Raw genomic sequence first — 22,708 nt, forward strand, 5'->3', positions numbered from 1 at the left:
AGGTTGCTGTCCGATGAGCGGCTCATCACGTAGCCCTTAATGCGGTCAACTCCCAGTGGTTATCTCTTTCATATTGGAGCTTGGGTAGGCAGTTTCCCCTGGTTTGAGGTATTTGGGGCTTTTCTTGAGGGGGCGATGAGGGCTATTGAGAGTGTTTACGTCCTGGGCTCGTGCAGATGCTCCTCATGTGCAACACACTTCAGTATTCAGATGCCTTGGGCTATTCTCTAAGTGGTCTTTACTTTGAAAACACAGGTGCCCTCCAGGGCTTGGTGAGTGCTGGCTGGGAGCACCAGTGTGTACATAGGAGTCGGTTGTCAGATTCAGAGCCAGGAAGATGAAGGCGCTGCACTTCTCGCCAGCACTCTGAATAATATATCTGGACATCATCAGCTCGTGTTCCACTTTGATTCGTTGCGGTGGTCCTGCGGAATTCGCCCAGGTGTTGCGTTTAATAATGCAAACTGGGATTAGGAGCTGATTTACTTTTCTGATACACTCAAGCAAATCAATGAATCCCACTGCACAAGTCTCAATCCATCATTTTGCTCAGCTTGTCTGTGTTTGCTCTCAAAAACACTGTTATGTAGTCTTTTTGTCTCGATCTCACAAGCCTCGGCTTGCTCTTCTCCACTCATGTGCCAGTTATATCCTCAACAGTTTAAGCCGTTCCCTCGGCAAAATGTCGAGAACTTATTCCAGGAAGTGAAGTGGCTCTTTGGCGCCACATTTGAACACAGCCACCTTTGACAAAAGGCCTTGTTTGTATTGTGCACTTAAAGTGAGCGGCTCTTGATGTGTCCACTACTGCCCTGAAGTTGACGTGCCGCCATGTGACAGTGGTCTAAAACACACGATTCATTTGAAGATAAAAAAAATAAAATCATAGTGAATCTGATATGTAAAGAAAACAATGACGATTCAGTTGAACTGGCACCTGGAAATTACAGTTGGCCATATTGGACGACATTTAAAAAGTGGTTCATGTAAAGAATTCGTTCTTCATCTCGGCCTACTGTTGTCCAATGGGATTTTAATGTCGTCATCACCACCATGACCATCTTCATCTTCATCATTCCCCCGACACATGAACATCGTCATCATCAACATCCTCCTTCCTCTACTCCGTCATGTCAACATGACCTTCATCACCATTATTGTTGGGATCATCGTCATCATTCTCCTCAACATGACCATCACCATGCCATCATCAACATCTTCATCCTCTTCCTTCTCCACCTCCTAAACATAACCGTCATTATTGTTGTCGTAGTCATCATCATCATCTTCATCATCTTCCTCCCCCTAAACATAACCATCATCATTGTCATCATCATCTTCCTCCTCCACCTCGACATAACCATCATCATCATCTTCATCCTCCTCCTCCTCAACATAACCATCATCATCATCTTCATCCTCCTCCTCCTCCTCAACATAACCATCATCATCTTCATCCTCCTCCTCCTCAACATAACCATCATCATCTTCATCCTCCTCCTCCTCAACATAACCATCATCATCTTCATCCTCCTCCTCCTCCACCTCGACATAACCATCATTATCATTATCATCATCATCATCCTCCTCAACATAACCATCATCATCTTCATCATCCTCCTCCACCTCGACATAACCATCATCATCATCATCATCATCATCCTCCTCCTCAACATAACCATCGTCATCATCATCATCATCCTCCTCCTCCTCCTCCTGAACATAACCATTATCATCATCTTCATCATCCTCCTTGTCTTCCTAAACATGACTGTCATCATCATCATCATCCTCATGCTCCTCCACCTCCTCAACATAACCGTCATCATTGTTGTCGTAGTCATCATCATCATCATCCTCCTCTACAAGAACATCACCACGACACTATGTCATCATCTTCATCATCCTCCTCCACCTCAACATAACCATCATCATCATCATCATCATCCTCCTCAACAAGAACATCACCACAACACCATGTCATCATCTTCATCATCCTCCTCCTCCTCAACATAACCATCATCATCATCTTCATCCTCCTCCACCTCAACATAACCATCATCATCATCATCATCATCCTCCTCCTCAACAAGAACATCACCACGACACCATGTCATCATCTTCATCATCCTCCTCCTCCTCAACATAACCATCATTGTCATCTTCATCATCATCCTCCTCCATCCTCCTGCTCAACATGACAGTCATCATATGATCGTCACCATCGATAACTCTTGCGCTACTGGACAAACGCTCCCACACAGTCGAACACTGTAAGAGTCCACCGTGCACTTTATACACATCACAGCCATGTGAAAAGCCTGTGGAACCAATGGTGACACAAATGGCCTCGTGTCAGCATAGATGAACTCATTAAATCTTGAAAAAAAGTGTGAATATTTAAGGATATATAAGGGCTGACAGCATCATATACATCTCAGGTAGTGTCAGAATTTCCCAGAGTCTAATTAATCAGAATAAAAGAGACGGGCTGCATGAGAAACGTGTGACCCAATTAAATCTAAATTGAAACTCTGCCGCGCTGCTCCTCCACACGATGAGCAGCATCCCATGGAAACAGGTAGAACATAGTTTGTTAGCCTCTCCAAAGCCTCGCAGACACATTAATATTCCACACTAATGAAAGCAGCTTCTCCCCCCGCCACATTTCCACACTTGTTCCTGTCACTTTCTACTTCATAAATATTGTCTTACTGGGACTTTTTCCCCCCAAACTATGCAGACTGTTTAGAGACAACAGTGCAGAGGCAGAAGCATTCTGGGGAAAAATATCTGGTTCCCATCATAATATCGACTAATACAGGTCAGTCAGTTGAATTTGACAATTTAAGTAAAAAAAAAGTTAGTCCAATCACATTGTTTTAATATATATATATATATATATATATATATATATATATATATATATATATATATATATATATATATATATATATATATATATATATATATATATATATTACAAGCTGAATAGAGACAAGACTACGGTTCATTTCTAAAAGTCAATTGACTTACTGTGAGTTTTATCCCTTCACCTTGTAATAGAATCTTAACCAGCAAAATCAACTTACTATGTCAATGACCTTAGACTTGTCAATCTGAAATAATCTCCAGCTCTTATTTTACCAGGTTCATCTAACATGGCGACCACGATGGGACGGCACCGACAGTTGTTAAGAAAATGGATCAGTTGCTCGATCATGTCATCTCAGTTGACTTTGCCGGCGACAGCCGAGAAATGAAATGTATGTTTTCATCTGTGTGTCATTCACTGTAGTCTGTGTGAACTGTCCCACCCCGTGATCACCCTTATTAAGAATACAATACTGCATGCACTGACAAGAATTAATATTTGAGAACGTGTAAAACGGAATGGGAAATGAAACGGTTTGGATCAAAAGTTAATGAAGAAACACCTTGCACAAATACATCTTTTTAGATTGCGCCTGCCGCTACAACAGAGAGGTGGGTTCGACCTGTGCCGAGTCGCTCGGCTCATAACCAGTACAAATCTCTGCAGATACAGAAGAACAGAAGAACTTTCACTTCGCTTCAAAGTTTGCAGATGACTGCATCCAATGAATTTGCCATATTTTTCTCCTGACTTTTCTGGTTTAGAAATAACAACGAAGTTTAAAGACTTTAATGAGTGAGTAGAATGTATTTCGTGGTTCATGTCAATGAATTACTGCTCTTAAATGTCAAACTGGCTTTTATTAGGAAGAAAAAAAACTAAACAAGAAGGTGAGTTCTGCTTTGTGTGATTTCTGGATTGGGTTTGTTGATTGACGATTGGCAGGATAACACCACACTTAATCCTCTTTTAAGGAAATTAAATCGGAAAAGTCGTGTCATAAATCAGTTTGGAAGTGAGGTCTGGCCAACAAAAAAAAATAAAAATAAAAATAAAAAATAATTACAAAAAAAAAAAAAAAATATATATATATATATATATATATATATATATATATATATATATATATATACCAAGAGAAAAATGGACGGATGGATAGACCAAGGGAGGACAGACAGACAGACACGTAAGATACAGTTATTAAGAATGAATGAAGAGAGTTTAGCTCAGGTTCTAGCTCAGGTGACTGAGTGATGCACGTCTCCTTCACATCCTTCACTCTCACCGGAGTGAAGGATGTGAACCAAAATTATACAAGTCGATAAACGGACACCAAAAGAGGGAAAAATGGTGGGAAAAAAGCAATATAGGAATCGAATCCGTTTCTGCAGGAAGGTGCCTCTCTCCTATCTCGCCACCATTTGCATCATAACACAGTGTGCAATATTAATTTCAGAGTTTACTGCTTATTGGAAGAGCAAAGCATGAAAAGCCATTAAAACTCCAAATAGGAAAGCAATTTTCTGTCACAAGGTTTCAGCTCTATTAAAAGGAAAAATCTTGTTAACCATTTGGAATTAGAGTCATTTGGAAAAAAGGCGTTCTGCTGCACTCCAGTAAAATAAGTAATTATGCTTTGCTTCCTTCTACGCCAGTCTTCCTTTCATTTGCAGAAGTAAAGTGGGAAAAGTGTGGAAGGAGGGAGCGACTAGATGCAAAGGTAATTAAAGTGGTTGCCTATCTGTTTGGCTAATGCAGGGATCAGGCCAGCTGGAGGCAAAGCAGCATGAGAAACATTCATTTTTCTGTCTGTGTCCCCGGGCAAACTCTCACAGGGGCCATACATCACCACACTCGCGTCTGCACTCTGGAAACAGGGGAACTATCCGTACAGGGGAGGAAAAAACTTGAAGTCACAATTCCTCCGTGCTTCTCTTCATTTCATTCACGTTCCAGCTGGGTAAAATCTCATTAGCAGGTTGAAGATGCGAGTAGCCTACTGTAAATTACACCTTCTCGGTGGTCTCTGATGCTTGATCTGCTGCTGCATGTTGCTGCGAGGGCGAAAGTTTGTCACACATACAGACAGATTTTCCATTATTATATCCCAGTGTTTCATTTAGCGTTCTGTAAGTAAGTCAGTCGGACTAGTGGTAGGACTTGATGGGCGTCATGTGTGAAAAATGGATGTTGCAAGGGAGACGTTCCCTCAAGCCAACCTGCCGAAGTGATGGAGAAATGATTTGAAATATAGCGGAAGTGGTCGGCACCTGAAGAAGAGCCAACTTCACTGTCCAGAATCAATGGGTTTTTTTTTTTGTTTTCACCCAAGCTCGGGTTGGGACATGCAAGGAGCGAGCAAGTGATCAAACAGAAGCCGTACCAGACGAGTCAAGACCAAGGCCAAACTGAACACATTAGTCCCTCAGCCATTATAAATCAATACAAATCTACAGAATAACACCAAAATTCCTTCAGTGTTAGCACAACACCACCTGGCACTGAAGGAGTTACTAAAATACGCTCACAGGTTTGTATGTACAAACAGTTACCTCTGCTATGATTGGCAGAGGGCTCAAACTTGTGGCTCGTGGGCCATTTGCGGCCCGCCACTGGTGGTCGAATTTAACCCTAGGAGTGGCCCCCCATTGCTTAGATGACTTATAGACCTTCTAGTCCTGCAGTGCATGGTGGGACACTCAAAACCACAGCTTACTTGATCTGTTCTATAGCTCTTAAAGTCGAATAAACATCAAGCATTTGTTTGATGCAAATACATGGCAACATCAGATGAGACAAAATGACCAATAGTAAGAGGGGAAACCACAGGACCCCTTACTCTGCTGGGTCGAAGACCTAGCCTCTATGAGACTATGCTTCTTGTGGCACCCCAGTCAGTTTGAGAGTTTGTGACTCCAGATTTAGAGGTTCAGTTACGTATTGGCACAAATGAAGCATTCAGACAAGACTGAATTGGAATGAAAACATTTGAATGAATAAGTCTTCAAAACTGTGATCTGGATAAAAATAAACACATAAAATAAAATATTCCATAGTCCACTATGGCCAAGACTAGGGCTAAATGGAATTTATTCTGAGACCAGAGCTTTGAACATGTGCTTTTCGGTCCGGGTTTGAGACAGAGGCCACGGCAACACTAGATGTTTTAAACACTGGAGAAACACTTTATAACTGGTGAAGCAAAAGACATTGCTGGTCAGCTCCGAGACAGCTCACACCAACCTTCCCCATTAGATTGAAGAATTCCACTCTTTGTTCAGTGAAATGCAACCCTGTTTCTAATTGAAAGGTCACTGTGCAGTATAAGATATTTCAGCAACACTAAAATGTCCAAACCAAATAAAACTAAGGGGCACTCACAGAAGGAGGGAGAGATCGATGCTACTGGTCTAAACAGGTGATCGCCTACATCTCCATTTCCTTTTAGTACTTTAACTTTGTCAATCCATTTCAAAACAAACCGCTTATTTTACTCCAGTGTGGAAAAGCAGTTTCAGCAAACCCACTTTCACCAACAAACTTTTTTTGTGGTTACTTCAATGTGGGGTGTTTGTTGACTGAGGACACTTACAGAGGAATTAAGCATCAAAGAAACCCGACGTGTACGGGCACCGAGGTGTTTTACGGTTCGACCATTAGGAGCCATTCAGGAGGAAGTGTGGGCTCGGCCCCCCGACCACAGGTATTGATCATCAAGCCATGGTCATGGTGTAACTGACTGGTTAAAACCCTGCGTCAGCCCTCGCAGGGGGACGAAAATGAGGCCTCTGTGTGTAATGATCTGTACATGAGCGGGGGAGAGAGAACCGTCCAGACAGACAGGAGAAGAAATTAAATAATTTCTTTGCTCTTTCAGCAGACGCGGAGCAGCCAGACATGCTTGGCTGCTTAATGTGGGATCTGGTTTAGAGAGGAAAATTAAAAAGAGAGGGGGAAGAGAGTGAGAAGAGGAGAAAAGAGAGATAAATGGCTTGATGTGGAGGCGGTAAATGAGAACATCCTGATGCACAGAGCTGTGAGCGGATGTCCCTAATGGGGTAGGTTGATGTGAGCTGTCTGGAAGCTGACCACCGTGGCTTCGCTGCCCACCCCTCACCAGACCCTCCCAGCTCGGAGGGGAGCCGCACTCCATGCTAATTGGCAGAAAACAATGGTGCATAACACACACTTAAGAGACAGTGGTCTAATTTTAGAGGGGCGCAATGGTGGCTATAATGCGCACAATCAGTCATTCCCACTGCTCATCTGGACCGCAGTACGCAGAAACAGATCGAGCAGCAGAAGTAGAATATGTGGTCTGTTTAATGTGGGGCGACCTGGGAGAGATTTTTTAAAGCGATATTTGAGTTTCACTGAAGGGACGGCTTTGAAAAATCAACACAAGCGGTCGAGCTATCACAACAAGCTTTTGAGCTAACTCTATTTCCTCATCCTTCATCACACAAGAAGGAGAGCAGAACCTTCTCCCTTGACCCACTCCTCACCTCCTCCTCCTCCTCCTCCTCCTCCTCCCAGGTATGTCTTCATTTTCACTGCACCCAAACAGCGGCACGAACATGGGCCGCTGCCGTCATTAAGACGTTGGGACAGATTAAAAAAAAAAAAAAAAAAATGAATGAAGAAAAATGCATCACAGAATGCCAAGGTGCACTTCATAAATCAGCACCGCCACGCCATGAGCCGGCTCCCAGTAATTAACTGCAGACTATTTATTTTATCCTGGCGGTATAAATTAGAATTCAGACGCTGAGATTGTATTAGGGCTGTCTGCCGTGCGGAACTGCTGAGGGCTGTGCGGAATATTTTAGGGATACAAAGAAAAGGGGGGAGCGACGGGGGGGGGTTAGGCCCAAACATAGAAAGGCAAACAATATGTCAATGATTATGAAACAGAGAGATAACATTTGTGTCGCTGAGGAAAAGCATTTACTTTGGCAGAGAAGGCACAACAATCAAGTGCATGAGGAGGAGAACTGCAGATATTATACGTGCGAATTATTTAACCGACCTCATCAATAAGAACGTGAGCTCAACCAGCCATGTCAGTTTTCTCCAGCAATCCTCCATTCATCCCGTCTCCAGTGCCCGCTGCTTCACACTTGCTGTGTCATAACCTGAGCGATTCACATGCAAATGCGAGCGAACCCTCTCGTGCCAGTCATCCTCAAACGACCCCCACAGATGCACCAGCACTCTCTGCCACCGTCTCCGTCCCACAGTCGGTGCTGCCTCCTCGTGGGCACTGAGCCCACAGTGGCACTGAGCCAGATCTCCACACTGGCCTGGCAGAGCCAGCTCCCTCTTCTCACCACCCTTCACATTCTTACATGAGAACGCCTGTGGCTCCGCACCAGAGCTGAGATCAACGTTTTTGAACGCATGCCCTGTAAAAGTCAGCTAAAAAAAAACAAAACAAAAAAACACTACAACTATTAGTGCAACACACTCGCACATTTGAATGGAGCGTTATTATGCAATCGCACTCCAGGCAAATTCCAGTTATTTCCACACATATTTCCAGGTGTCAGGTTCGAATGCTAGAGGGTGCATGTGTTTTGGGTGTCGATCGCTTTTATGAATCAATGATGCGTTCCTCAATCTGCACCTCATTGTAGGTGAATTAAGCGGGGAGGAAAATCAAAACAGTAGGTCGAAGGAAGGTCCTACAAGAGGACACCTAAAGAAAAGGGCATGAACACATCAATGAGCATCCCGTCCAAAAAATGCCTATGAAGAAAAGAGGCTGAATCTGAAGTCTTCCTCTTGATCGGATAATGGCCGCACGAGCTGCAACCATGATTATTATTGCAAAATTGGACATGGCTTGCTTGAGATAACCATAACCTCACCAAACAAGAGTGTGTGCAACCCCAAGAATACGGCAGGATTTTAACAGTCACCGCACGAAAAAGCACCAGTCTGCCTCAGATGTATAATTTGGTTTCCCCGGTGAGTAAAAAGCCTTCAAGGGGAGTGCATACGCAGCAGTCATGTTTGTAAGATACATGGCTAGAGTCTGCCTTTTTTCCTCAAAGAAAATAAATATATACTTATTACATCCCGCGCGCTGCATATATTCCCCTCCTTAACATATTGCAAAGGCACTGAGCAAATGTGCAGTGCGGCACACAAGCAAAAACATGCCATGAAAAATGACATCGGAGAGGGATAACTGCAGAGGCAGAATATAATGGTGCGGAGGAGCTGGGGAGAAATAATCATACCTAGCTAGTGGGGGAAGAGGGAAGGTGGGTGGAGCGAGTGGAAGATGAGTCTGTGCCCTGTAGCAGGGAAATGAAGCCCCACTGCTCCCATGCTGGCTGCCCCAGTCCACATCAGCGTTGGAACAATGCTTTCTCTGGCAAACAGAAGGCTCAGCGTTGGGGTTCGGGACAAGAGCAAATCTCACGCATTTGAAAAACGGTGCTTTAAAAGAAGAATATCCACCAGATCTTGTAATTACTGCCAGACAACTTAGTGAATATAACAGTATTCCATTACTCCCTGACTGAATGAGAAATCACCCTGCAGTTACAAGAGTGGCCATTAGGTGTCTCTCTTTCACTTTGCAAGGTTGACTCCTTGCTCACAGACTGGGACTCCTCTGCTCCTCAACTCCCATCTACACATAATATATACACCATCATTTGAAAATGGCAGCTTTTTGAAAATTCACCTTGATTATCAGACATTAAAAGTGACTTCTCCAGAGCTGAGTGTCTGGCTAGGGGGATGGCTGCAGACAGCGGAACAATGCAGCAGGCTTGGTATTAATGCCTGGCTGGGGTGTGCAGGCAGGAGAGAGGAGGCAGCCCTTTGTTCTCTCCTGCAGCCAATTATTTTTTATGTGTGGCTCTTTTCACAACAACCAGAGAAAATTTAATTTTAATGCACTCTGAGAAAACATATACCGTATTCCTAAGCGGAGAGAGGGGAAGGAGACGGGGCTCTTGGCGGCAGAGATGGATGACAAGGGCAGAAAGAATGACATCAGCCCAAATATGCACAGCAGCCTCTTCTAAAACACACACCGCTTCAAACCAATGCCAAGGAATACTTGTGTAGCTGCTCGCAAACAACACCAAAATATAATCCTATTCCATTATTCGGGTAGTGGGGAGCACATTAACATACCCAGGACACGCCAGAAAACACACTGTAAAAATAGAGAGGAACACTGATCAAATGGCATGAAAAATAAAACCCACAGTTGCCGATGGTAGGTATGTGGCCAAATATTTTTCTAATTGGAGGGGCACTTTATCTTGCTGTCAGAGACGCAGTAAAGAGTGCTGCGGTTCCCAGAAGGAGAGGAGCACAGCTTGCTGGCCTTTTATTAGTGCTGGATCTCTGATATATGCCTCCGCTGCAGGCTTTCATCAGGAACCTGCGCCATAAACACGCAAATACACGTTCACACACAAAAGAAGTAGCCTTTCTGAAAAGCCATGACAACCACTGTTTTAACCGTTCAGCTGATCGACTGCAGCCAGCAAATAGCAGGGAAGCAACAGAGGATCACTGACAAAAAGTTGGACAAAAACCTGACGGCGCCGACAGGGTCACTTCAGGCGGGTTAACACTTTCCTGTCCAGAGTCGAGGCCATGTGTAGAGAGCACAGCTCTCTGGGTGAAACTATTCAGTCACAAAACCACAAAACGCCGTGCCAAAATAAAAGCAATGGACGTACGCAGGTGATGTAATGCAAGTTTTGCCCACAAGGCACGGCGACCGCCTGATGCTATCAGACAAAGGCTGTCAGGTTTGCACTCACGCACACACACTCACAGCACCTAGGCGAAATTAAATTTTAGTCCTTGGGCAGACAACTAAACTGCTTGTGCGCAGGAGCGACTCCGCAGCACAGCAAAAGCAATTCTCCGGAGATGGTGAAATTAAAGGGCAGAATCTAGCTTGTTTATGGCTCTCACTCTCTCCTGCTCTCAATCAAATGTTTTATTAGCAATCATTTGGTCCTAAAAGTCATGTTCTTGGGAGGCAACCAGCGTGATGACAGCAGCCGCTGGGCTAGAAATCCCCTCCATAGCACGTACCTGTCAAAACTATAAGCACCAACAGCTGAGGGGTCAGCAAGATGCTTTTCAAACGCTTGGACTATTATTTCCTTCAGTTTGATGCCAACATTTTGTTCCCATATTCCACTGGACTGGCTTCAGGGCTACTTTACCAGCACTACTGAAGCAATTAAATAATAATAATAAGACAAAAATGGGCCACAGAAAACCAGTAAAAACCATGCAAACACAATATTCCTACAGATTAAATAGAGAGAACTCATAGATTGTAGCACTCTACAATCAAAGAGACTCACGCAGACAGCGTTGGGACACGTGCCAGACGCCAACATTTGATCATGTTCACTCATAAAGTCAATCCAAGCGGAGTCTGACTTCTAGTGTTAACTCGGTCAGTCATGCTGCCCTGCACGCAGGTGATCCCCGGCTCACCTGCTGGCAGGAATGGGCAATGCAACAAAGAAGTGGTTGGAGGCAAAGTACTGTCAGCAAGACACTGCATTGAACTACTATGACTACCTCTGCCAAGGAGGTAATGTTCTTGCCTTGCCTGTTAGCAAAGAAAGTACAAAAGTTACAAAGTGATTTAAAGGAAAATTTCAATAGTGAGAGGTTAAACGTTGGTGCTGGATCCAAAAATATTTTAAAGATTTCATCACTCTCTATCCATGTTCCATGCCACATTCAGAAACACCAGGGAAAAAATAAAATAAGAAGTATTACAAAATAAAAATGAAAATATGACTTCACAAATCACTCAATAAAACATCTCCAATGCGGCTGTGGTGCCTTTATGCGTGGCTGTTCATTGCTCTGGGGTCACTCAGGAAGCTAACCAGCATCTTAAATGGCAACTCTGGAACTCAAGCACTAGTTGAATGCAACCGTGGTTGCAGTACGTTGCAACTAAGAAGCTCATTGGTGACCAACAGCGTGTCAAAATGAGGGTCACAGAACATGTAGGACAAAACCATTGAGTGAAAGTCATAGGTGGCTTCACACAGGTCTCCGCTCTGATAGTGCTTTTCCAGTTTTAAATGTTTTCATGATTGGAAGGGAAGGTAAGAAAGAGTTTGGTGACTCTCTTCTGAAGTCACCATTTAAAACTAATGCATGTGTTTATTTGAGAAGGTATCAACACTCAAAATGCTGGACTTGACCACGCGGCTCTTGCCAAACCAGCAACATTAGCCTCTCAGGTGATGAGAAAACAACTTTGTACTCCACTAGTTTGACTTCAGCCCAACATAGGTGATGTGCAATATCTACAAACACATCACATTTTCTTGAACCATTCTTCAGTAGTTGAGTAATTCAGAACTTTACTTGACATAAAGCTATTTGAATGAACATTCTTCAATACCATAACCGAATTGTCTTGCTTAGATTATGCACCATTAATCCGTAAGAAAATACACAGGTAAGAAAATACCACGGAAATTACCTGCATCCACATCTTGAGGCATTGGTAGGTCAGCGCAGTATGGACTCAGGAGAATGATGATGACCGTGTTGGTTATCTTTGTTGCAGAATTCTGCCCTGGAATAATAAATATTTTTTATTTATTTTGTCATTTATTCATCCACAACATGAGTTGGCGAGCACTCAAGCAGTCTTTGGAAGGGCGGGGTGGATGTCGACATGGCCAAAGTTGACGTGGATAAACATGCTGCTTATCCAAATGTGCCAGAATATGATATCGCTGCATCTTCTGCTGCCCCTGTGGCCAGAGCTCTCTGTCCTCTGGTGTCAGAAGCACTAATCTCTTCCTGAGCCAGCGCTACTGGGATTAGGCCGCATCTGGAGATGGGATATATGCATCATCGGAGCAGAGTGCAGGGCTGCACAAGGAGAGGAAGGTCGGCAAAGGTGGCTGGGAAGGTTGAAGTAAATAATCGTCATTGAGAAACATCAGTGTTTAACTGACATTTTATTTTCTGCCTGGCATAGTTATCCCCTCCACCTTAAGAGAGTCAGATACTGGGAGGAAAAAAAGTAGAAAGAGCCATGCAAAGTTGAGCTGAACTAGGGACCTAACTCAGTGAGGCATCAGCAGTCACCACTTCACTGCAGTGCTACCTGTGATTTAGCAGGTAAAATCAGAGGATTTCTCATCTTGCAGGAACCTTCAGCCAACCTTCACTGTACATCAAACGTGTCCACCTCTTTGATGAAATTGAATCTTTAACAATCTATCATTACCATATTCAGAATTCATGTTTTCTCTTGCCAGTTGTTCACACTTTCTAACTAAAATGCAATCTTTTCATGTCTTCTACAGAACTTAAACTCAACATGACCCTCAGGCCAGAAAAAAAGAACATTTGTTCCCTAATTTAATCCCACTAAAATGTCATATTCAACGTGCTTTTCATGAATTTTTGCAATAATCTGGCTCAGGACAATGTGATGCAGTCGGACCTTCATTTGAATAATCATATTGTATAATAGTATATAATTTGTTTTGCTGTACTAATATTATTTCAAGAACATTACTAAACTTAGAAGTGGCAATAACAGTGGAAGTGTAATGAAAGATTTATGCAAAAAACAAAACCCTGGAAAACAATATTAAATATGATCTTAAGAGCATTGAAGAGGGGGACAAGATGCCTCTTGGCAGAGCTCTTGGAGTTTATTTATATGAGGTTTAATAAACTCTTCAACCTCAAACTACTTTGGAGACAAAGCTGACGAATGAGTGGGCACTGTGTTGTTGACAAAAAAGGCAAGGCTGATGGTGATTTTTCAGTTCACTAAAGAACCTTACATGACAAGTCATCTCCAGTATCCAGGAGAGTGAACTTTGTCTGGACTAAGGTTCCATATTTAACTTACTGTGGATACACAAAAATGCAGTATATTGGTTTCTGGTCCTTTAAGTTCACATTGCAGCCCAGTTGGACATACTTTGGACCTCGAATTAAGACAAGTGAGTATGAGCAGTGGAATATTTCCCATCTATGCTCAGTTCAGTTCAGATGACTTTCAATGAACAATGAACACTATAAAGAAAACATTGCCATTCACAGTGACATGGAACCACTCCAGACGTGTGTTTTTTTTTTGCTGATAAATGTGCAGGGAAAATGGGCAGTGATCTTGAGGCGCGTTGGAATAACTAACGCCAGACGGTAAGCACTTTACCTGGCGCAGGAGTCCTAGAAACCGCTGGCCTGGAGTTGCTTTGTGATACAGCTGCATGTGATTCTGTTCCCCGGGAGATCCACTCAGCTCACAAGCAGTTGGGGCTCCAACCGAAAGATTCTGGCTTGTAGATGTCCAGCTATTGAACCACAAAAGGAGGCAGGGCGGTGAGAGGAGGAGAAAAATCAATCTGGAACACTGAGCCTATCCTCAGCCTGCTTACTCACTGTGTTTGAAAGAATAAAACATTGCTAGTTTTCCCTGCTCTTATTGAGATTTTCCAAAATACATACAGGCTCTAGTTCAACGTAGGCCTCAGCATCCCCCAGGAATACATAACTGCAGGTAAACTATCGAGCAGAATCTGCTATTTAAACTTGTGTCAAACTGAAAATCATGAAAAGCAGTTGACTTGTGACATAAAATACGACGTTCAAGTCATAAACACGTCTGAAATTAAAAGTGATATTAATCAGAAGCCAAGCCAAGTTGAAGGATCGCAGCTAATGTACTGATGCAAGATAAAGAACATTCAGCAGATCACCACAGAAGGCAAAGTGTCCAGTCATTAGAAGAACCTTGTTGAAACAAATGACATCAGAGAATGAGGGGGTACGTGAGAGAGGGAGCACAGGAAAGAGGAGGGAGTTAAGAAGAGAGAAAGGCAGGACACAGAGGGAAAGACAAACAGTCTTAACTTCTGGTTCCTATGGTGAGTAGCACAGGAGTGCCTGAGGCAGCAGGCGGAATGTGTTCAGACAGACAAGATGGAGACCGAGGACAAGGACCGGGATAAAGCATTCAACAAACACCCGCTCAGGAGGGCAAATTCGCCCCAAAATCAACTGAAACAAAACAGATCAATTTCCGTCCTGTTGGCTGTCGAATGAATTTGAATCAATCTCTCTTACCTAGCTTGTTAGCACAAGCCACTGTGGCGCTTGTTCCTCGATTAAAACCACAGCTTATGCAAAAATCCATTCTTCAGAATCGCTCTAAAACGTGTCTCATCCGTTAGCCCTCTCTTTCTGTGTGCGATGCACAACGATAACCCTGGTCTTGCTGTCTTTGCCTCACAATCGCTCCCTCTCTCTCTGTTCTCCCCTCCTAAACTGATCAATACTTCATTTAAATCATGACATTAATGCTCTAAAACACCAAAAAACCGGGAGGAAAAATGAACACAGGGACGTTACTGCAGTCAAATGGAATCAAAATACAAGTTTTTAACTACCCCGGTGACAAATTCCAGTGAAAAACGATTGGAAAACGACGGCATGACTATATGCAAGCGTACGCAGGCAGCAGTTTGGAGCGCCTGAGCTGATCAATACACATTTAAATCCACACAGGGGCGAGCTATCACAATATCTTGTCTCATCAAAAAAAGGCAAACACGCGATCCCAATTATCCTCTCAAATGACTTGTATCGAGGGGACACACTTTAGACGCTGATAGAGGCATATTTCATATTTATTCAGCACAAATTTTTACATTAGCACCTGAGCGCATAATTGGCTAATATATATGCACACTCACACTTTTATCTATTCACATAATTCACAATGAGAACAATCAATACTTCTCCCGCCACACGCTCATGAAGTACGTCTGCGTTGGATCGTATAATAAGCCGTTCAAAAAAAAAAAAAAAAAAAAGCCACCGACAAAACCAGCTAATTTCCCGACGCTCATTGAGATGGCGAGCGAGTGCAACTGGCTAATCTCCCCGCTCGTCATTAAACCAGGATATTTACCTGAGCGGCGCAGGAGTCAGGGGCCTGGTGAAGGGGTGGCACATCTTGTCTGGTCCCACAAAGATAGAGGAGCAGCAGCAGATCAGGTCGGGCTTTCTTCTTTCTGAACATTGGGCGAACGGAGGCAAGGACAGCAGAAAGAGAGGGGAGAGACAGACGGTGAGCCCAACACTTGGTGCAAGGCTGCGAAAGAGGAGCCGGGGTCGATCACCTAGGAGAACATGCACTTACATATAATCTGGCACCAATACCGACCAATGAGCAATTAGGGAGACAAGACAAAAGTTATTGATCTGGGCTCAGGCTGGTTTCACGGGGCGATCTAGTCTGGCGGAGGTTGCGTCGCGGCGCAGTGGTGAATTCCTGAATTTTAAAGAGAAGAGCCAGAAAGCCACAACTGCTCTCTTTCCCTCATAGGACGGGCTCTCTCATTACCATAGAAAGCGTTGGAAAAAATGCTTGACCAATGCAAACATTCGGTTTTATAAATGTAATGAGGCTTCTTAACCGTAGGCAAAATAAAGGCAACCTAATCTTATCTAAAAATACACTGGAGTTGAAAGTATGACCACATGCGTAGTGACCAACAGACGTGTTTGTGGATGCAAGCGGACTAACAATGTCTCTCCCGTGTGCCTGGACTCTTCCATCTCTGTTTTCCAGTAGGCCTGCACGATAAATCTCATTTTCAATTCATCCTTGTGTCTGATTTAATTTTCATTTAATTTACAAACCGACTGGATTTGCATCACAAATGCTGCTTTACTTTGTGAGTGTTATGCTCACAAGCGGCGCTGCAAGCCACGACTTTCTGAGCTCCCACGATGGTCATTACCTTCAGCCAATGACGAAGCGCCTTGTAGTCACATGTTTCACTCATGACGTGAACGCGGTAGTGACTGGATCGTTCGGCGACAGGATACAAACTGAAGGAATATGAATGGCAAACCGGGAACTAGTTTTGAGAATCAGCCCACTATTCAGTCTCAAAACAAACTTGTTTTGAAAAAAGGCTCGAATTCGGTCGTGTGGCTGTATTTTGGATTCAAACCGCATGCTGAGCATCAGTTGCAAGGGATTTACAAGACGTGATTTACGACAAAATGTGTTTTTCACTCGTCACAACACCGTAAGGTATACGCCACACATCTTTATCAGCACCTCAAACGCCGCCACAAAGTACAATTTGACGTAGCCGTCCAAGGAAAGTGGTCCGAAAGTAGTTCACAGGCATCTATAAGGAATCTATGAATTCCATAGTCAGGGTTATTTTGGTTTATCACTGACTACTTAGTATAATGGCAGATGTGTTTTATTTCTGCATATTTATTTTACAATTGTTAGGACCAGTTTAATGTTTTTTGAATTGAACCCTTTGTTTACAGGCCATTTTGAGAAATAATATCCAATAATATTGGTGCTGCAACTTTGTTTTGTCATGGTTTATGGTGTCATGGTGTGCAACAACATTCATGTTTCATGAGGAAAAAGGTCTGGGGCTGTGCATTGCCTCACATTAGTGGATGGCTAGTTGGAAAAATGCAGACATACTAAGCGGCATGTGGGTGATTTGTCAGTAATGTGCAGAATCTAACAACATTAATGCTAATGTTAATGCAGCTAAACATTGACAAATCACTTCCTAAATTGGTGGTGACCATTGTGTTGAGCTCTTGCAAGTACATGAGCTTGTGCTGAATACAGATATATCACTGTAACTATCAACTGATGTTTACTGGATTTTCTTCATATCTGATCAGTCAGCAGTCATGGTTGTCATAGTTTTAAAGTGTGTAGGTCAGTTACCACTGTTGATCTTTAGCAATGGTTTTTTTCTAACTAGTGTGGTTTCATGAAAAAGATGCATGTGATGTGGTCATAATGATGCTTATTTTAACATACTATGAAGCCATATTTTCAGTGAACAGATGAGATGTGCGCAAGCAAATCACATTTTGACTGTTGTGTTTACAGCATCCACCGCTGCCACAGCTGCATCAGAAAAACAACTCCAATATTAGTACTAACAATGTCACTGTTGCCTAAATCCCCTAGCAACCACCTTAGCAACAGTTGATCTCTGTGTAATACGTGAAATGCATGGCAAGTTTCCTGCTGCCACCAGCTTGACAACACAGTGGAGGGAGGTGTAAAAAAAACACAATCAGATCCAAAAGACATTTGTTGGAGAGAACAGACTCCAGCGGAGCGACGGTTCGCAGATACACACAACACTCATTGCTCATTTACATAAACACAATGTTGAATAGAAACAATAACAATTGAAAGGCATTTGATTCTGCAAAATCCCAGAGCACCACAGTTGTACTGCGCAGTCTTCCACTATAAGACGGTGAACCCTGAATGGCTCTTTTCACCACCAGTACTCGCATTCATCAGACACCGAATGCTACGCAGGTGTGGTTCTCAGAGTGTGTGCCTCAGTAAGAACAGACGAACAGCCGACCTCCCGAGGACGTACCAAACATCCTCAATAGATACACGTTCATTTCGCCCATTACACAAACACTCATCTGAATACCCTTAACATTTTTGGGTTTCTGACTTATGTGACATGATATAGGACTATAACTCACACTAACCAACAAGTTCAACGTTTCAACCTAACCAGCCTGTAGCAATATATTGCCAGTAAAAACAAAAACATTCATGGTTCTTCCACGAATGACTATTTAAAAAGGTGGTGTGACCTTTACTTTTCAGCTGAAAACAGAAATAAATTTAGTTTTTATTCTCTCCTGGTCCATATTGGTTGTCTCGCCTTCTATATTTAACACCTTCTCTAGTATTCTTGGACCAACATACCCACTGCCTCTCCTCTCCAAGTGTCCAAACCACCTGAACCTGGCGTCATGAACGTGTATGCTGTTGTGATAGCAGCAGTATCACAACTAGAAAGGCACTGAGGAAGTGCTCACCTCCGCAGAATATAAAAAGTAGGGCCGTCAAAGTCAACGCGTTAAAAATGCGTTCACTACAGTCAGTCTTAATGCCGCTAATATTTTGGATGTGCGATAACGCATACATGTTCATTTCGCTTCCCAGATGATGTGTTTTGAATGACCCTCTGTCCGTTCCGTAGTATGGAAATCATGAAGCCGAGCCACTGAGAATGCAGCAGAGATGACAGTGAGACAGTCTCTTGATGGTCAGGTGTGGTTTTTAAAGTCACGCCTGGTGCTTCTTTCAACAAGGATGAACTTATTTGTAGTCACTGTCGAAGTGAACTCTGCGGTCCACGGAGTGCTGTGGAGTATTTACACAGGGAGGGATCCACTGTCGTCACTGAAGGTTCCGACTCTGACCGAACGCAGCATTTGACAAGGAAGTATGATGGAGTGCATCATTTTTGCCAGCGTGAAATGGTGTCGTTCCTAAATGGTGCCAGGGGCGGAGCTCTGCACAGCCACTTGTCTCATCCTGATGCTGCGCAGCATTCATGTTCAAACAATAAGCAATAAAACTGTCCAGTAACAGAGTGTTTGTCCTTTCCATCTCCATCTTGGCCATTAAGGGCTCATTTTCATTCAGGCTAGGTTTTAATATTTGATACAGCGCCGTTAAATAAAGAGAGAGGACAACGCTTGCATGAGGAAAGTAGTGTAGTCACATGAATGTAGATTCATTTCAATGATCCCAATGTAATGTTTTGTTTTATAAAGTCAGGTTTTCCAGTTTGTGCTGGTTATTACCTGCGCTGACCTGCACACATTTAAATGACCATCCACAAAGTCTGCATTTATTGGCCTTGATTGTATTTGATATTGTCATTTAATTTTCATTCAACTTTTCATTTTTCAGTTGCTAACAGGAAGCGCAACTTGAGCGGCAACTCGAGTAATTTTCAAGCATAAAAAAAGAGTCTCCAGAGTAAGTTAAATGCAGCCGTTTTCCAACAATGGAAACGTTCACGGAACTAACTCTACATCATACATAATGTGAATGACAATGATAAGCAGAGCACATTTAAATTAGAATCTAAACATATTCAACACTTGGACTGGCCCTGCGAGCGACGGGGTTTTCACAGCAACAAAAGCTGAGGAAGCTGTGGAGCGAGCCCTGAATCAGCTCGATTGCATCCGATCATAAAAGCAATTAATGAGGCTCACAAAGCAGGATTATGCTGACAGGATTATTTTCACCAACAATGCGGCACCCGCTGCCAATTACAGACACGCACCCGCTATTCATGCAAATTCCAACTCCCTTTAATCCGACAACACAACAGCCTTAGAACAGAGTCAGCACAGGCGTGACAAATGTCCATGACTGGAACAACTGCACATTCAGCCCTGAAGTTACAGGTAACATCGCTCTCTGACTTTGTCAGTCACTTTTCAAACTGAAAGACTTGGTTCTTCCATGAATGACCATTTATAAAGGTGGTGTGACCTTTACTTTTCAGCGGCAGACAAAAGTGAATTTAGTTTTTATTGTCTCCTGGTCCATATTGGTTGTCTTGCCTTCTATATTAAACACCTTCTCTAGTATTCTTGGACCAACACGCCCACTGCCTCTAGTGTCTAAGTGCCCAAACCACCTGAACCTGGCGTCATGAACGTGTATGCTGTTGTGATAGCAAATGACTGGAACAAGTGCACATTCAGCCCTGAAGTTACAGGTAACATAGCTCTCTGACTTTGTCAGTCACTTTTCAAACTGAAAGACGTGTCGTCTAAAAATAGAGAAACATGTGAGTAACTCAATCTGCATCTCCGAATTTGGCGACAACAACTGACGCCTGACGACCTGAAAACAAATGAGAGACGTCTGGTTCTTCGAGGAGCAAAGTCGAATCAAATTAAGCAAAGCAATGTTCATTTCAAGCAGCATTTCATTAAGCGGAGGAGATAATCAAAAACAAAGATTCCATGTCCTTCTGACTAATCTAATAACACTTAGTTTGGTGGCTTTAATCACATTTAACAATTAAGACGGGGAGACGGGCCTGTCTCGTGCAGACAGAAGGATCCCATCATCTCACTGTCATGGCCGCCCTCTGATTTCCTCGCATCCGTCACACTTCGGACACTTGCGCCAGCGTCTCCAGACTTGCCTCAGGACGGCGGCGAGGAAAGAAGGCAAGGTATTGAGTGAAACCTGGCCCCGCTGTGGAGAAAGATGAAGGCAGGAAGAATGTTCAAGCCATTGAGAGTAAACAGGATTATCAGTGACATCTGTGTCTGCGTGTGGGAAAACCATTTGTTGTTAAAGCCATGTCCAACATGCACTGACCTCCTCAGCCAGGGAAAAATTTCAATGCGGTCAGCAGACGTTGACTCAACACAGGCAGTTACAGTGGGTTGTTAGATAAAGTGGACAAAAACGAAACAATATTCGATTTAAATGAAGTAATAATGTATTTCATGAAATGTCACTGGTCGATCCGGTTATTTTGTGAAGAATATCCTGGAGATTGGATGGTGCCTATGGCGTACTCCTTTGTTGATGCAAAAACTGGAGTCATAGTCGGCTTCACAAATCAAAGCGCAATATGTTCTGATCTTAGGATCCTCACAGAGAAGAATGACAGGATTATTCTATTGAGCCTTTATTGAGGCTGGTGTTATATAGGAGAAGGAAAAGTACCACCGCCATTCAGGCATACACACTGGATTTTGGTATCTATCATTTCAAGTCACACATGGACCATGTTCAAGGATATCAGGGGCCACCTTGATTTGACATGCCTGTTTTCAACAGGCCAAGAAGTGCAGAGAAGAGTGATGCACTTAGCCATGTGTCTGACCACAGGCGACATGTGCACATGTTGACTCACTGATCGATTTCATGGGTCCACTTGTACTGTCACATATGGCATTTGTTGAATAGATTTGGACCAGCACGAGGTCAAGATCAACAACCGAAGTTCAGGGAAACACATGTGACTTAAAAGCAAATATGTTTTGATGCTGGAGTACTTCAGAAACAGCTTATCTATTGCAATTGTCAGGCACCACAATCCTCAGACAAAAGCCCTCAGAAGGGAAAACAACCAAACAGTAGGAGCTCCTTGGGCTGAACTAACTCCCATGCATAAGGTCAGAGGAGAATAGCCAGCGTGGTTCAAAGGAGGGTTCCTCGGTTGATGCATAGCCAATAAACCAACAGCAAATACGGAATGATACCATGTCAATATAATCGGTTCAATGGGCAAAGTGGACAAAGAAAAGATATTACTTGGAGGGCAAAACTATGATGAGCTTCCACAAATAGAATCAAAGGTACAGTCATACGAGGACACCTGTGCGACTGAAAGAGAAAACATTTTCTTGAGGAGTGAATGCTGTCCAGTGTAAAATGTCAGAGTAAGGTCACATCCAGAGTTTAAGGCGGCAGTTCGTTTGAGAAATTTGAGGTATTTTTTTTTTTGACAGTTTCAACTGCTATACATTGGATATCCCCCTCACTGCAGACAAGAATGATAAATGTAAGCCTGCAAATAAAAACTGGTGGTTTATTAAGTAACCGTCCAGCGATGAAAGCACGCGTCATCATATAGGGCCCCTCCCCAGGAAAAAAGAACTCATTCCTCATCACTGCATACGACGGCTTGAATGGAATCAATCACTTGTGCTCTGCTGGGCTTTGCTCTTCTTTGCTCTTCGTTTCCAAATCCAATCTCTTCTGTCATCTCAGAGCACATTTATAAGAGCCCGTCCTCTTGATTATCTCCCTCCCTCGCCCCGACTCCCCCGCTGCTGCATGCTCCAATGTATTAAATTAAATGAGGTGTCTGTCCAGGTCACCCTCGCCGCCGCCGCCCGTCGCACCCCCTGCTCGCAGCGCTGGTAATCAAGGGAGAAGACCCCTCCCTGCTGATTTTGTACCAGCCAGGCCGCATA

At 43.3% G+C, this 22,708-nt stretch overlaps 1 long non-coding RNA gene across 2 annotated transcripts in view; it reads right to left on the reverse strand.

Annotated features, from left to right (window-relative positions):
- Positions 1–16,242, reverse strand: part of LOC128758589 (uncharacterized) — a 63,388-nt gene extending 47,146 nt beyond the window's left edge. The window contains exons 1-3 of one of the 2 annotated variants that reach the window (XR_008414512.1): positions 15,840–16,242; positions 14,082–14,220; positions 12,378–12,473 (exon numbers count right to left, since the gene is read on the reverse strand). This is a non-coding gene — a long non-coding RNA (uncharacterized LOC128758589). Of the gene's footprint in view, positions 1–12,377; positions 12,474–14,081; positions 14,221–14,992; positions 15,150–15,839 lie in introns of those variants that run through there. The other variant, XR_008414511.1, reaches the window with a different exon arrangement.
- Between the last annotated feature and the right edge of the window lie 6,466 nt (positions 16,243–22,708).

Source organism: Synchiropus splendidus, chromosome 5, assembly GCF_027744825.2.
Source record: "Synchiropus splendidus isolate RoL2022-P1 chromosome 5, RoL_Sspl_1.0, whole genome shotgun sequence".
Taxonomy (NCBI): domain Eukaryota; kingdom Metazoa; phylum Chordata; class Actinopteri; order Syngnathiformes; family Callionymidae; genus Synchiropus; species Synchiropus splendidus.